We start from the raw sequence: 15,303 nt of genomic DNA on the forward strand, positions 1-15,303 counted from the left end.
CAGGGGATCTTGGCTGCAGACATGTGTTAAAGTCACAAAACGGAATTCCTTTTAAATACGGAAGTCATGTTAACAAGCCAGCTGCTCTCCTTAAAGAACTTTATCCCTTATCCCCACATTTGGTCAATCACCAAATTGTGCCGATTCTACCTAAAAAAAAAAAAAAAAAAAAAAAAAAAGACAAGTCTCTTGAACTTAATCTTTCCGTTTCCACTGTCTTCGTCTTTCCCAGAGCCAGTACTCTTTCCCTGCCACACATGCCCGTTTATCTTTAATATTCCACCAGGTTCATACTCCTAACTTAAAAGCCTCTCCCACTTTCCCACTGCTTTGGGATAAAATCCAAATGTCTAAATCTGGCACATAAGGTCCCTCCCAATCTGAGTCTAACATACCTCTGGAGACCACTCCCTACACTTTTGTCAGTCTTCCTCTTTTGTACGTGCTGTTCCCTCTGTCTTAAATCCTTCCTTCACCTCTCTCTGCCTAGAAAATATTTCATCTTTCAGCTCAAGTGTCATCTAATCTGCAAAGCCATCTCCAGCACCCTGGAGAGGGAGATGCTTCTTCTTCCAGGCTCTGATAAACTGTTTATAGCTATAAATGAGCAACAAAACACCAGAATTCGAGTTCAGACGCTTGCCTCACTTCCTGGATGTGTCTTTATGTTTGTACCACCACTAGCACCTAGCAGGGTACTAGAACACTCCAGGTGCTCAGTAAATGGCCAGGTAAAATTAGCATCATCAAGACTTTGCTGAGTGCTAATGCTACTGTTTGATATAATATTTTGAAAACATGTACTCTTTATTATTTATAACATTGGGCCAGCTAGAAGCATTTTCAGATATGTGCATATTGATTGTTTTAAGTTATCCTGTTTCCTATTTAAAACTTAATGAAATTGCAACTATGCCATGGGTTTTCTCCCATCCTTAAAGACAAGAAATTAATTTCTTTTCTTCAGCAGCACAATTGAGGTGCGGGTTCTGCCCCTATGCCAGTAATGTAAACGCTGTACTTTCTGTGTGTAGAGTGAACCCAGAAAAGGATGTGTTCAGGCAAGGTAACATGGCCTTGCCACACACACTGTTTGTTCTGGCTTGAGAGCAGGAAAAGAAAATTATTTCACTTCACTGCAAACCCAAAGGTTGTTTGGGGCTTACAGGAATTTTTGGTTTAGTCACAAAACTATTTTCAAGGCAGCTGGAAGCTTTCATTTGTCTTTGAGATTCTTGTTCAGAAAAGTGATGTTTATCATTGATTGCCTTAGGGAGGCAATACTTTAGAATGCTACATACAGTCATTTTCTTCATGGCACAGTTGATATTAGTTGATGAAAAAATATCTTTAGAACATTAATAAATACGTTAAAACATTTTCTAATCTTTAGTTAAACAAACTCAAAAGAATATGAGGATACATGCAGGAGGGAAGAAGAACCTTACTCAGCAGGGAGTCTGCTTCTCCTTCTCTCTCTGCCCCCCCAACTTGCGTGTGCAGTGCTCTCTCTCTCTCTCTCAAATAAAGTCTTTAAAAAATTACCCTTATAACATTATTAGTGGTTTGTTAATATAGTTTTTATTTAACAGATATTTCCGAAACTGTAAAGTCTGAAAATGGATTTCTCGAGGGAGACAAAAATATGCAGAAAGCAATGCAAATTATCGTCTCATCTTTCCCCTAACAAACCCTTCCTCTGCCAGATACAAGGGCTCATTCAGTATTTTTTGAGTGGCTACTATGCATCAGAGCCAATGAGGGGTGCTGCTCAGGCTAATAAGATATGGTCTAAATCCTTACAGAATTTATAGACCAGGGAGAAGCAGAAACTTGAAATATGATAATGACTATGAAAAAAGGATACACAGCTACCATGTGTTGAGGGCTCACCATAGTAAGTCAAGGCTTTGGGCTAAGAGCTTCATAGACATTTCCTCAGTCGATCCTCAAAGACACCCTTGGAGAGAGGTATCACTAACTGGATTTTCTCAGATAAGAAAAACAAGTCTTGGAAAGGGTAATTCACCAGCGGGAGGCCACAGAGGCAGGCAGGGCTGAGATTCAAATCCAAGTGTGTGGCAGCCAGAGCTCCAGACCTCACACTCAAGCCCCTCGCAGTCTGGCAGGTTAGGTGACATGAGTGACACTGGGAATGGGTTTTGAGGGTCATGGAGGCATTATTAAGAGGAAGGGAATGGACAGGGAACTCTTTAACAAAGAGAAGACACCGTGTGAAGGCAGGAGTTGGCACGCAGGGAGCTCAGCCCTGTGGATGTGGCAGGGACGTGCCAGGCAGAGGCACCCGGGCCAGGCAGCCCTGGACTTTCTGCTCAGTCAAGGAACTGAAAATGAAGGAGAGTCACTGATAAAAATACTACACAGTGTATCAATGGTCTACTCTGGCTGGCTGCTGGTTCCTAATCTTGGTTTCAGGGGCTATTTTAATCTAGACGGTGAAGTTGTATTTCTTTCCATGATCATTTTGGTGACAGCAAAATACTGATGTACCATCTTAAGCTCTTTCTAAACCCTTAACTTTTTCTAGCATTTTAATTCCATCCAATATGATCTGAGTAAGGCAGTTCAGTTCTTTGTTTTTATTTCCATTAAGTTTTCTGATTTTTGTTCTTACAGTTGATGAGAAAATACATGATTTCCTGACCCCAAACCTTAAAGGTTTTATCAAATGTATCCTGTGTCTCTGCTCCCCCCCCACACCCAGTATTTTTATTTCTTAGGTATCTTAATTTTGGAAATCGACTTCTTGGGCTTCCTACTCTTCCTTCCTCCCTCCCTCCCTCCTTCTCTTCTTTCTCCCTCCCTCCCTTCCTTCCACCCCTCCCCAACTATTTCCCGTTAATATGCCAACCTTATGTGAGAAGTAAAAGCAGTTTCCCCATCTGGCTTTGTGACAAGCTGCCCCAGGGTTATAATGCACTGTCCAGATGAGGCAAATCTTTAGAGATAGAAAGTAGATTAACAGTTGCCTAGAGTTGGGATAGGGGGATTATAGGGAGATTGAGGGTTGTCTTAGTCAGTTCGGGCTCTTCTAACGAGATACCACAGATGGGTGGCTTGAACAATAGAAACATTTACTTCTCACAGTTCTAGAGAAGGGAAGTCTAAGATTATAGTGCCAGCATAGTCAGGTTCTGGTGAGAATTCTCCCTGGCTTGCTGGCTGCCGACTCCTTGCTATAGTCCCTTTGGTGGGGGGGGGGGGATGGGAAGGAGTGAGCCCTCTGGCCCCCTTATCTCCTTGTAAGGACACCAATCCTGTTACGGGAGTGCCACCTCTATGGCCTCATCCAAACCTAATTAGACCCCAAAGGTCCCACCTCCAAATACCATCACACTGGGGATTAGAACTTCAACATATAAATTTTTGGGGAACACATTCAGCCCACAATAGGGGTTGACAGGGTTTCTTTGGGTAATGAAGATATTCTAAAATTTCTTGTAGTGATGGTTGTACAACCTTATGAGTATACTAAAAACCATTGAATTGTATACTTTATGTAGGTGAATTACATGGTTATGTGAATTATATCTCAATAATGCTATTATCAAAAAAAGTAATTTCCAGTTCTTCTTAAAGAACAAATAATCCTTTTAAAAGGTTTTATACGGTACAAACTATTTCTTGGCCATTCATTCTGATCATCACATAGATATATAATTATCATAGGAAAAAAGGCAGGGTAGAAGGTTTTATGAGTTTCAAGAAATTTGATTCCATAGTATTTTTTATTTATTTTTAACATTTACTTTTTTTAAAGATTTTATTTATTTGAGAGAGAGAGACACAGTGAGAGAGAGAACACAAGCAGTGGGAGTGGGAGAGGGAGAAGCAGGCTTCCCGCCGAGCAGAGAGCCCAATGCAGGGCTCGATCTCAGGACCCTGAGATCATGACCTGAGCGGAAGGCAGATGCTTAATGACTGAGCCACCCAGGCGCCCCTCCACAGTATTTTTTTTAGAGATTTATTTATTTGAAAGAGAGAAAAAGAGAGAGAGAGAGAGAGAGAGAAAATTTTTCCAGCAGACTCCCTGCTGAGCATGGAGCCTGACTTGGCGCTCCATCTCATGACCCTGAGATCATGACCTAAGCTGAAATCAAGAGTCAGACACTTAACCTACTGAGCCACCAGGTGCCCCAATTTTAATGACATTTTTAATGTTTTTAATGACACTTCCCGCAAACCATTCTTCAGGTCACTTTCCAATATTCATCCAATGAAATGGAATACCATGCTAGAGCATCACCTTCACTGTGTTAAACAGTCTAGCATTCAAGGAACTGAAAGCCACTCCAAGTATAAAAATTAAAAAAAAAAAACACAAGAGAAAAGCAATATACTACTCTTTATATCTGAGTAGTTTTTTTTTTAAAGATTTTATTTATTTATTTGACAGAGAGAGACACAGCGAGAGCAGGAACACAAGCGGGGGCAGGGGGGAGGGAGAAGCAGGCTTCCTGCGGAGCACGGAGTCCGATTCGGGGCTGGATCCCAGGACCCTGGGATCATGACCAGAGCCAAAGGCAGACACTTAATGACTGAGCCACCCAGGTGCCCCTGTCTGAGTAGTTTTATCATTTACAAAGAACTATCATATTCTTTAACTCTCAAATTGCCCCCATAAGTAAGTATGTCAAGCATTGTCATCCCATTTTATAGATGAGGAAAATGACCTGACCAAATTCATATGGCTATCTAGCTGTCAGTATCTGGATATGTTTTTTGGATAGCAAGTTTACTACCCTTCCACTGCTTTCTCCACTGCTTTGTGAATACCCAACACCTCTACTTTTTCCATGGTTTAGACGGGGTGATCTCTGTAAAATTTAAAAATGTCCTCATCTTAGTTCATAATATCTTTTTTATTTTCTTTATTTGGAGTAATTAGCAAATATGTAGACTCTAGAGAATCTGTAACCGTCCTATGACAGTAGAGCCCGCAGAGATCTTATTTGTTCAAATATAGACTAGATTAGTGATGAACTCTAAGTTTAGATACACAACCCCATAAGGGTTAACCCAGATTTGCTGTGAGGCAGCTTTTAACTCCCTCTTAGACTTTCTCTGTGGAGGGAGCGGGAGGGTGGCATGAGCAGGGAGTGCTATTCAAGTGTCAAGTTAGGAATAATAACAGGTTTATAGATAAATTAACTGGTGGTGTCACCACCACGGCAGTAGAGGGCTCTCTAACACTACACAGAAGATACACAAGCGGGCCCATTATTACCTGGGGTGTTTCCTGGTTAACTCCCACATCATCCCCATGTTACCAGTTTTCTTGTTTGCAAAAGGTTATTCTAATAACCAGTACTTAGTAAGACCAGATGAATTCTGCTGATAAGAGGTTTCAGTGAAGTTTTCCCCTGCTGGGTCCTTAATACATGTTAATTAATCCTGTTGCTCTGTGTCTTCTCAAAAGAGCCACTGCAATTTGAAATTATGATATATTTCACCATCATAAAAGAAGGAATCAGTAACATATATTGAATATCAAAATCTGATAGATGGAGTAATGAACAAGAAAAGTACATAAATGTTCTTAATCTCAGTTTCCCACTTTGATAAGTAAACCAAGGAAAGAACAGGATGCTAACACGTGAAAGCGGATGCCAATGCATTAAAACCAAAGGAATCTAAATTAATCACCAGGGTTCCTAACTTCATTTTCCATCATCATTCTTTGTGGATATAAACTGAGTTAGTGGCTAGTGGAAAGTTAACCTAGCAAATCAAAGTACTGTTGTGAAAGTTGAGTTTTGTCATAGACATAAGACTCAGGGTTAAGATTTGTTTCCTAGCCTATCGAAGTCTTTCTATACATAAAATAGAGATCCTACCTACAGACCCACAAAATATAAGGAAAAAAGTCCCCTGGGATATAAATCATGCAAAGAGTCTGAGGTATAAGTAAAGCCTGCAATCTGATAAAACATACTATCTCTTTAGTGACAAAAGGTAAACCTAGTCACCTGAGAAAAGAAAACCTTTTTTTTTTAAGTAATCTTTACGCCCAACGTGGAACTTGAACTCATGACCCTGAGATCAAGAGTCACATGTTCTACTGACTGAGCCAGCCAGGCGCCCCAAGAAAACTTATTTCAATTCTTAATTTAATATGGTTTCCCCATTTACCTCTGATATTATTTTATTTCTTTGGGGGAACTTTTTCAGATGGCAAGAATATCTATATAGCGCTATGGTGTATTGAGTTTTATCCTTTGGTATAAGAAGTACATATAGATATTTTAGTTTTTTAAAAATAATGACAGTCTAAACAATTCAATAGATATGAAATAGGATCCCATCTTTAAGCCATTTAAAGTAAATTGTAAGAACTGAGTTCCTCACTTCACAGAGGGTCACATTCTAAACATTCAACCTCTGCAGTTTTTTCTAAAGATCATGAGTTTCTAAACAGTCAACTTCATCCTTGAAGGTCTACAAATTACATTAGGTAATAAACAGATGGCAAAATACATTAAAGGGAACCAAAGTATTTATTTTATCCTTCGATTTCAACCACGTGTTATTCTCACCTCAATCACAGATTAGCAGTAACAAATTTATCTTCTACATACTTTCACAATATGCTAAGAAAGGCTAAAAAGTCACTCATGGAAATTGTAAGCTAAGCAGACATTAGGGTAAAAACATGCCCTCTGATAAGATCATACACATATGAGGTTAAATAAAACACAGGGTAATATTATCCATGTAGGCACATCTCTATTATTATGCTAATCATACTGTCCATTACTGAACTCACCACATGTGTTGTAATTGTCTGGTAGTGTGATTGCATCCGCACTAGCATGTGACCTCTTTGAAGCAGAGCTTGTGTCTTAATTACCTCAGTATCCCTGGTAGTACAAACTGTTTAATATATTCAACAATATTGTAAGCATGCTTTATTGTTTTTTTTAATTAATTAATTAATTTGAGAGAGAGAGAAAGTGAGAGAGAGAATGGGGCAGACAGAGAGGGAGAGAGAGAGAGTGAGAGAGAATCCAAGCAGTCTCTGTGCTGGACGTGAGCCCCACACAAAATTCCATCTCATGACCCTGAGATCACGACCTGGGTGGAAACCAAGAGCCGGACACTTAAACAACTGCACCACTGAGGTGCCCCTAAGTATGCTTTGTTCTAACAGGTAACACTTAACACCTAGTAGATGAAAGCGTGGATTATGAAAAAAAAAAACCACTTATAAAATCATGATATTAAAGATGTTATTTGGGGACATTGAGTAGTATAGTGTTAGATTCTTATATATACCTGCTGTCAATGGCTTTACACAAGCTATAATCATTAACTAGAGTTTAGATAAAGTGTTTCCCTGAGTGTGTGGACCATTTGTGTCAGATTTGCTTTCAGGAAGCTTGTTAAAATGTATTTACTTTCTCTGTCACACCCAGATTCAGATTCAGTAAGTCTAGGGAAAGAGGGCAGCTTATTCCTATAAGCTGATTTAAAAAAATTAGTTCCCCAGGTAATTGTCATGCACTTAAAGTATGAGAAGCATTGGCCACTCTGCTCAGTACAAATAGGGAACAAGAATTTAACTGATATTTCGAGCTATTCTTTTACTCACCCACTTTTAATTCAGTTTCTAACCCCTCACTGCTCTATAACAGAATTGAGCAAAGCACTCATGCCATCAGTCAGCATGCATACCACAAGGCTCCGCAAACTTCATGCTTCAGGCAGCATTAACAGAGGGGGCAGTTGGCAACAGTCATCATTACTAGAGACTCACAGAAATCCTTAGCCTAAGGTACCGGAACTGGGTTTGGAAGAAGCAATTACATATGGGAACAGGAAAGTTTTCTGCATAGGCACCCAAATTCACAAGAGATCCTTAAGAAAGAGAACTACACAAACCTGCTCCTTGCCTTCAGGAGGTTTATAGTCAAAGGCAGAGAGGCTGTAAGTGAAGACTGCAGGGTAATCAATCAAATCAAATTCTCAGAGCCAGAGAGCAGTGAATGCACCAATCAGCATTCTTGAATGCAAATTAAAATTATTCCTCTTACATAGGCTTACTGATAAGGACTAACAATGCAAAATAATTCTGGAGGAAATTATGCTAATTCGATTTCTGCTTTCATTAACTCACTAAGCAGTATTTTAGTGGTATAAAGATCTATTTTCTTAATAGTTATATTATCAAGAAGCTTATCACAGAGTCCCCTAATAGCCAATATTATTCTCTAGAAAATGATTGCTTAAGACCCTTAAGACTGAAGTCATTGTAAGAAAAACAAGCTCCCAACTTTAAAGTTGGAAACCAAATCAAGTCTCCAAAAAGTGTACATTAGTTTTAGTCTGTTGCACACTTCAAGAATGTGGCCCTTTCCACTGGGTTAATATAGAAAAGTGTCAGATCTATCCATAAACCACTGTCTGTTTCCTTGGGTTATTGATTTTTAGAAAAGGAATTCCTGGGACACCCCATCAAGTTCCCATTGCAGTGCTCTTAACATTAGAGTGGGAAAAAAAACCACCACACTGGTCTCTGTCACAGTATCCATCTGCAGGAAACACCCTGCAAATAAACACTGAATTTTTGTTAACCTTATCTTCACTGTTGAAACATGAACATTCAGTAAAATATTGGTGGCATGGTTTTTAAAACTGAAATTCATTTTTGTTTAGTTTTTTTCAGTCATATAAACTGTAATTACCACTTGATTTTTAAGATCATTTTCACTAACAAAACCCTTTGTAGTTTTCTTAAAGGAAGCATTTATATGGAATCAAATGGCACTGCACGCAAAGCAGTTAAACTTGAAGTATAATAATACGACTGGCAAAAGTAATTGTAAAAATCATAAAACGTGACCTGGGGCAGCTCTGAGACTTCCTCTGTGCCTCAGTTTTCCTATTGTGAAACTGGAGGATGGGGCTCCAGTCCTCACAGAGGTGACTTCCAACTTGACCACACTCTAGGATACATTATTCACTTATTCATTCACCAGCAGTATTGTTGTTGTTGTTGAACAAACCCCTTTGTTTAAATTTACCTTTCTCTGCTTTGGTATAACTCCTCTACCCCGCCCTCCACAGTCCATACTACAATCATTAGCGAACAAAACAGAACCGTGTGCTCAGTCATTCTTACATAGCAGTTTTTTTAAAAGGTGTCATTTGTGTAATAAATCTATCTAGAATTATTTATGGGAAAATTCTGACCTTCGCATTATTGTCCATGTATTGTAATGTACTTATTGACAGAAAATCCTTGCTTAGATCTGGACTCCAGAAGGGAGAGATCCTAACATGCATTTTTACAAGGTCTCTAACCTATGAACATCCTATCAGATGAGCCGAGAGCTTGCCACAGCTTCACAACACTGCTAAGGAGCTGATTCAGGTTTTTGATAAATCTGTTCTATACACTCCTTCCGAGGTCAGAGATATTTTGTTACGTGTATTTTCATTCAAGGGAGGAAAGAACGGAACACAACAAAATCAAGTGAGAAGCACAAGAAGTTGGACATCAGTGTCAGTAAAAGCAGCAGTATTAATAGTCACATTCTTCTGCTCTTAGGGCAGGACATCGGGTGCGACGGGCTCTACACGTTTGCAGCACACTCCTCCTAGATGCCAAGTACTGGCAAAGTTACATGGTTTCATACTACTCAGAAAACAGAGAACAGAATAAAATCAAACAAACAGTAAAGAGTACTACCTTTGCAGAGGCATGATTTCACAGGCCATCCTTGTAGATGAATTTGCCAGGGACCCTCACAACTGGCTCGTCCACGCCACCTTGGCCGTCCGTGCAGGAAACGTCTCCTCACGGTGGCGGCGGCGGCGTTGGCGGTGCTGGGCTCGGGGCGTGAGGCTGAGCCTCACAGCTGGAGCGGCAGCTGACCCTGCAGTTAGCCCGCGTGCTGCGGCTCCGGCCGCCAGACTTCTTCAAGCAACGCTCTCTTCTCGGCTGCCTCCCTACATTGACGCTGCAGTCCACTTTGACCTTTTGTTCCCGGGAAGCGGCCGGACCCTCCAGCCAATCAGCGGAGCTGCTGCCGTAGCGCTTCAGGGCGCTTTGGCTCCGGCTCCGGCTCCTGCCGCCGCTCCTCCTCCTCCTTCTGCTTCTCAGCGGGCTTGCCTAATTCTGGTAACTCGAAACTCTGCTCTTAGCAAATCCACAGACAAGCTTGTCTGGGGAGAGCAACCAATAACTGCAGCAACAGCAAAGAGTCCCTTACCTCTCAGTGTTGCAGAGACTGCCAAGGAGGAAATCCATTTGTCAAGGAAAGACACTGCCTATGAAACTAAAGGTTTCCGTGACAGAAGGCAAGAGCTAAACTCCATCCCCTCTCTTCCGTTAAAAAAAAAACAAAAAAACAAAAAAAAAACCCAAACCACTGGCATTGGAAGGCACGATACTTTTCTAGAAGGAAGGCATGTTTCTAGACCCTTGCCCTACCCACATTTATTTCCTGCTGATGTTTGTTTACACTGCAGTGGTTACTAGTCACTGGTGACATCACCCAAGGCACGTAGCTCACACTTCTGGGGAGAATACATGTCATAAGATTGTCCAGCTTCTCAAGGGATCAAAGCGTCTACTCCCATGGAAGTTATTTCAAATTACTATCTCTGCATTTTATCTTTAAAAAATTGAATGTGTTTATTTGCATAATCATTTCCCTCTAAGAACATCAACAGCATGTTTTGGTTGGTTCTTTATGTATTTATCTAGTGATCTATTTATCTAGCTATTTATTTTTTTACAAGTAACACCAAATCAATTTTTCCATAAGGTCTGCTAAATGCCTGTTAATTAGCCGACCTTCCCTTGCAGTTTCTGCTTCAGTACGGAATACTAAAGCGTTATTCTGAGGATCATAATTGCTAATCCATAGATTCCATACATTGTAAGAACAGTTAGACGTACATTTTAAAAAGATTTCTGTCACATCATGAGGGCTGCAAGGAGTTATAAGAAAGCCCAGAGCATGGCTTTTCGTGGAAGAAAGGGCAGAGGGCTAGAGTCCATGGTGTTGAGAAACAGTGCGGGCTTACTGGTCCTAAAGGTAGCCTCCTCCCCTGTAGTTTTTCCCAGTTTTTTTTCACAGACCACTCGTAATTCTGAATTTAGAACACAAAGTCCTAGTGTGTGTCCTTTTCTTTATTATACCTGCTAATAAAAACATTTGTCTGACTAAATCCTTTACCATATTTATGAAAATGGATTAGTCATCCTGAAACTTGTGTTCAGATATTAAAATAGAATATTAACTAAAATCAGCCTTTTAAAACAGTAGAAGTTGACTTAAGTCCAGAACTTACTTTAATTGAAATGAACATATTCTTTTTTTGATACTAGATTTGAAAATTCTAATTTGATTCTACAACTTAGTTCTGTATATTTGCATAAGTTTATTTTTCAAAATGCCTTTACATCTTACCGAATACTTTGACAAACTGCTTCAGTTAGAAAAGCACGATTATGTACCATAACATCTACTTCATTGATGAGTACGGTAGGCACTTGAAAATTAAGTAATTTGTTCAAATTTACATAGGAAGTCAGTGGCAGAACAGAAACTGGATTCAGAGCTCCTCAGGTCCGCTCCGGAATTCTGTCACCTCATACTGCTTACTGTATTCTGTATGTATATGAGTTTTTAAACATTTTGTCAGATACAGATAGGTTTAGAAATACAGCTGGCCACTGAACAACACAGGTTTGAACTGTGCAGGTCCACTCAGATTTTTTTTTTCTTTTCTGATAATATAGTACAGCCCTGAAAATGTATTTTCTCTTCCTACTGATTTTAATAACATTTTCTTTTCTGTAGCTCCCTTTATTGTAAGAATACCGTGTGTAATACATCTAACACACAAAATATGTCAGCTGACTATTCAGGTTACTGGTAAGGCCTTCAGTCCACAGTGTGCCATTAGTAGTTTAGTTTTGGGGGAGTCAAAAGTTGTACATGGTTTTCAACTGCACAGGGGTTGGTGTTCCTAACCTTCATTGTTCAAGGGCCAACTGTAGTTATAGTTCAAATGACAGAAGTAATATTTTGTCTTCTCTGAATTTTACAAACACGTCAATACTAAATGGCTAAAATGAGTTCAACAATAAAGGACCCAGCATCATAAAAATATGCTAAATTAAACTACAGTTTACATTCGATATATACTAAAGGTGAAATATTGATGAATAGGGGCATTCAAATTTTAACATCTAATTCCACTTATGCTTCCTGATAAATTAAGTCTACCTATCAGCATTCCTCTAATGTGCCATATTATTAGTGAGATGTCAATGGTTATTTTTAAAAATTATCAAATGCTGTAACTCAGTAATCACATGCCTTTTCAAGTTTCATCATTTATTTATATAACAATTCTTCCTCTTTTGGACTCTCAGGTTTCTTTCCTGGGCATCACTTGATGATCATTTAGGAATCTGTACCTGGACCACAGCACTTTCTCTACCACACCCACCCGCCAAGGACTCTCTGGATCACTCATCTACCTTTGTTACTTCTGTTGCTAACATCCTCAAGTCAGTTCCCCAGTCAGCCAGCAGGAGCACCATTCCCCAAACTCTGCCGGTGCTAACTCCTCAGACACTTTGTATACAGACTGCATTTGCTCCACACTTATTCCCTTCCCGTGCATCACTTAACCCCCACGCTTCCACGCTTCTGCCTCTCCCGTTTCTCCTCCTCTTCCTTAGCTCTCTCTTCAGTAACAAGTGTTCCTCTGTCTGCAGAGAATAACCTGCACCCAAACCAACTGGCATGCAGCTTAAAAAAAGGCACATTCCTGGCTCTCCTCAGCATTTAGTTATTTCTAAAACGGGTTCACTAGCTTCCTCCACATCTTCACCCTTTCTAAATCCTGCCAGCTGGATTCTCTACAGCCAGACTGCTAAACATTGCAAAAGAAAGTCACATAACCCTGGCAACTAGTGGTACTAAAAATTCATGCTATTTAACCTCAGCATGAACCTCAATACTGTGCGGCAACCTTTATAGTTATCTTTAAATGATTTTTCACTGCATTCCCATAGAAACTGCTGCAGATCTTCAGTGCCACAAATCTGAACCTCTCTCAGTCGCTAATTACCTCGCCTCCAAAATTTATTGAGAAAGCCAAGATCATCAAATATGAGTGAGTGAGTACCTTTGGTCTTCTTCATTACACGTCAGGGTTTGAGTGCACCTCTGCTCCCCATATATAAACATCACACACACATCTTGCCTTCTATTTGACTTCTTCTAGCCTAGGAGAGAAGGTCTCACTCACAGGATTCCAATTTCTTATCTACCTTTTGGATCTCATCATTTCCTCCTTTCTCTGGAAGAAGCCTGATCTCTCCTAAATCTTAGATTTGCCCCCCTTCCAATGGGCACCCAAGTAAGGGACCCCAGCCTTACAGAGTTTTCCTCGGTGGCCCTGCCTCTGGTGCTGGAGCGCTCTTTCCCCTCCTTCCCACTACAGACTTCCCCAAAGCCTGCCTCTGTCCTTCCCACTTCCACATAAATTACTGACTCTCCGCCCCATGCCAACGGACTTGAGACTTCATCACCTTTCTGGAACTGCTTTAAGGCCACCAATGCTCTTTTGACTATGAAATCTCAATGCCTTTTCTTGGAGCCCTTTCTACTTTTTTTTTTTTTTTTTAAAGATTTTATTTATTTCGAAGAGAGTGAGCAAAAGTGAGCACAAGCAGGGTGAAGGGCAGAGGGAGAGGCAGGCTCCCCACTGAGCTGGGAGCCCAATGTGGGACTTGATCTCGGATCCTGGGACTCCAGGATCATGACCTGAGCAGAAGGCAGATGCCCTACCGACTGAGCCACCTAGGCACCCCCCTTTCTACTCTTTTCAGAAACACCCACCTTTGGTTTTCTGAGTCTTTGGCTCCCTGTAATCTTTCCTGGGATTTCCCCAAATGTCCCTGATGATTCCATCCTTTTATTTCATTTGTCTTTCCTCCTCTTTTACCAACCCTCCCTGCCTTGCCTTCCAGCCCAGCATCATTCAGTACAGACATTTTATTAGGGCTTAATAAATTGGGCTCTGGAATTAGGCTCCTGGGGAGTGTATCCTGACTCTACGACAGACAAGCAGTGTAAACTTGGGCGGGCTGTATATAAAGCTCTGAAGTTGCTCTGAGGAATAAATGAGATTATGCACCTGAAACAAAAAGAACAGCGCCTGGCAAATAATAAGTGCTAAATCATTATTAGTATTATCCTAATCAACACTTTCAAAGCCTCATATTATCTGTTCCCCCCCTTTCTCCTCCTCCTGGCCCCTCTTGTTAATGATGTTGTTATTCTCTTTATGAATCAGATTCAAAGCGTGAGTCATCTTTCCTTCTCCTCCCTTGCCTCTCCTTAAGCAAAGCTGTCGACTGTCCTGTCTCTTTAATCAGCTGACCTTGGTCATCTGAAGTAGGGTGATGATCCTTCTGCCTCCATTCAACTGATCTCTAATGCATACATTTCACTATCAGAGTGAGTTTCCTACTGTGACTGTGATCTGCTCACTCACCACTCACCCTTCTGCTCAAAACCTTCATTAGCTCCCACCACCTCTTCAATGAACCCCAATTCTTTAATATGATGATTAAGACTCTCCACCAATTAACCCCAATTGCCTCCTCCAGTTCAGCTGCTTATATTTCCTAAAGAAATCACTCCAGACATAACGGGACACTATTTTCGAATCTGCTCTAAACTTTTCTACCCCAAGCACTTGTTCATGCTGTTCCCTCTGGTCTGGACTACTTTCCCATTCCACTTTTTCCTGGCAAGATTCTATGTATACGTCAGTGTCAGTCAGGCTTAGGACGGTTAGAAGAAATCTCTTTCCCCTTTTAAGTCCTATAGCCCTTTACGTCTCTAATGATATTTAACTTTTCTCCCCCCCTGCCCAGTTTTATTATTATTTGAATCTATATGTTATTTCCCTATTGTAATATAAGATCTCCAGGATAAGAACTCCATCTTTCCTGTAGCAACTACACAGAACACTCAGTAAGTGTTGAATGAATGCATTGATAGGTCAAACACTCTTCCAGAAACAAAAGCATAACTCCTTTGATTAGATTTTAATTTATCAAGCAGTATTTCCATCCCCTTTTTAACATAGCCCTTTGTAGGCCTACACTTAAGATAAAGTAGATGCCTAATGTAGGTTCAGATAAAGAATGATAACCAGTAACTGATGACAGAAATAAATCACTTGAGTTTACACAATGATGTGCAATTAGAGATGTACAAAGTAAGACTGTAAGATTCTATCCAA

General features: G+C 40.3%; 1 protein-coding gene and 1 long non-coding RNA gene across 10 annotated transcripts in view; both read right to left on the bottom strand.

Annotated features, from left to right (window-relative positions):
- FAM13A (family with sequence similarity 13 member A) overlaps positions 1 to 15,303 on the bottom strand; it is a 368,559-nt gene that overhangs the window by 91,476 nt on the left and 261,780 nt on the right. The gene's annotated exons all lie outside the window — the stretch shown is intronic.
- LOC141372632 (uncharacterized) lies at positions 1,586 to 11,399 on the bottom strand. The gene is made up of 3 exons (XR_012377977.1): positions 9,713 to 11,399; positions 2,873 to 2,959; positions 1,586 to 2,345 (listed from the first exon to the last, which is right to left on the bottom strand). It is a non-coding gene; the product is annotated as an uncharacterized lncRNA (long non-coding RNA).

This window comes from Callorhinus ursinus, unplaced genomic scaffold (genome assembly GCF_003265705.2).
Source record: "Callorhinus ursinus isolate GAN/ISIS: 27379988/994484 unplaced genomic scaffold, GSC_fseal_2.0 scaffold4, whole genome shotgun sequence".
Lineage (NCBI taxonomy): Eukaryota > Metazoa > Chordata > Mammalia > Carnivora > Otariidae > Callorhinus > Callorhinus ursinus.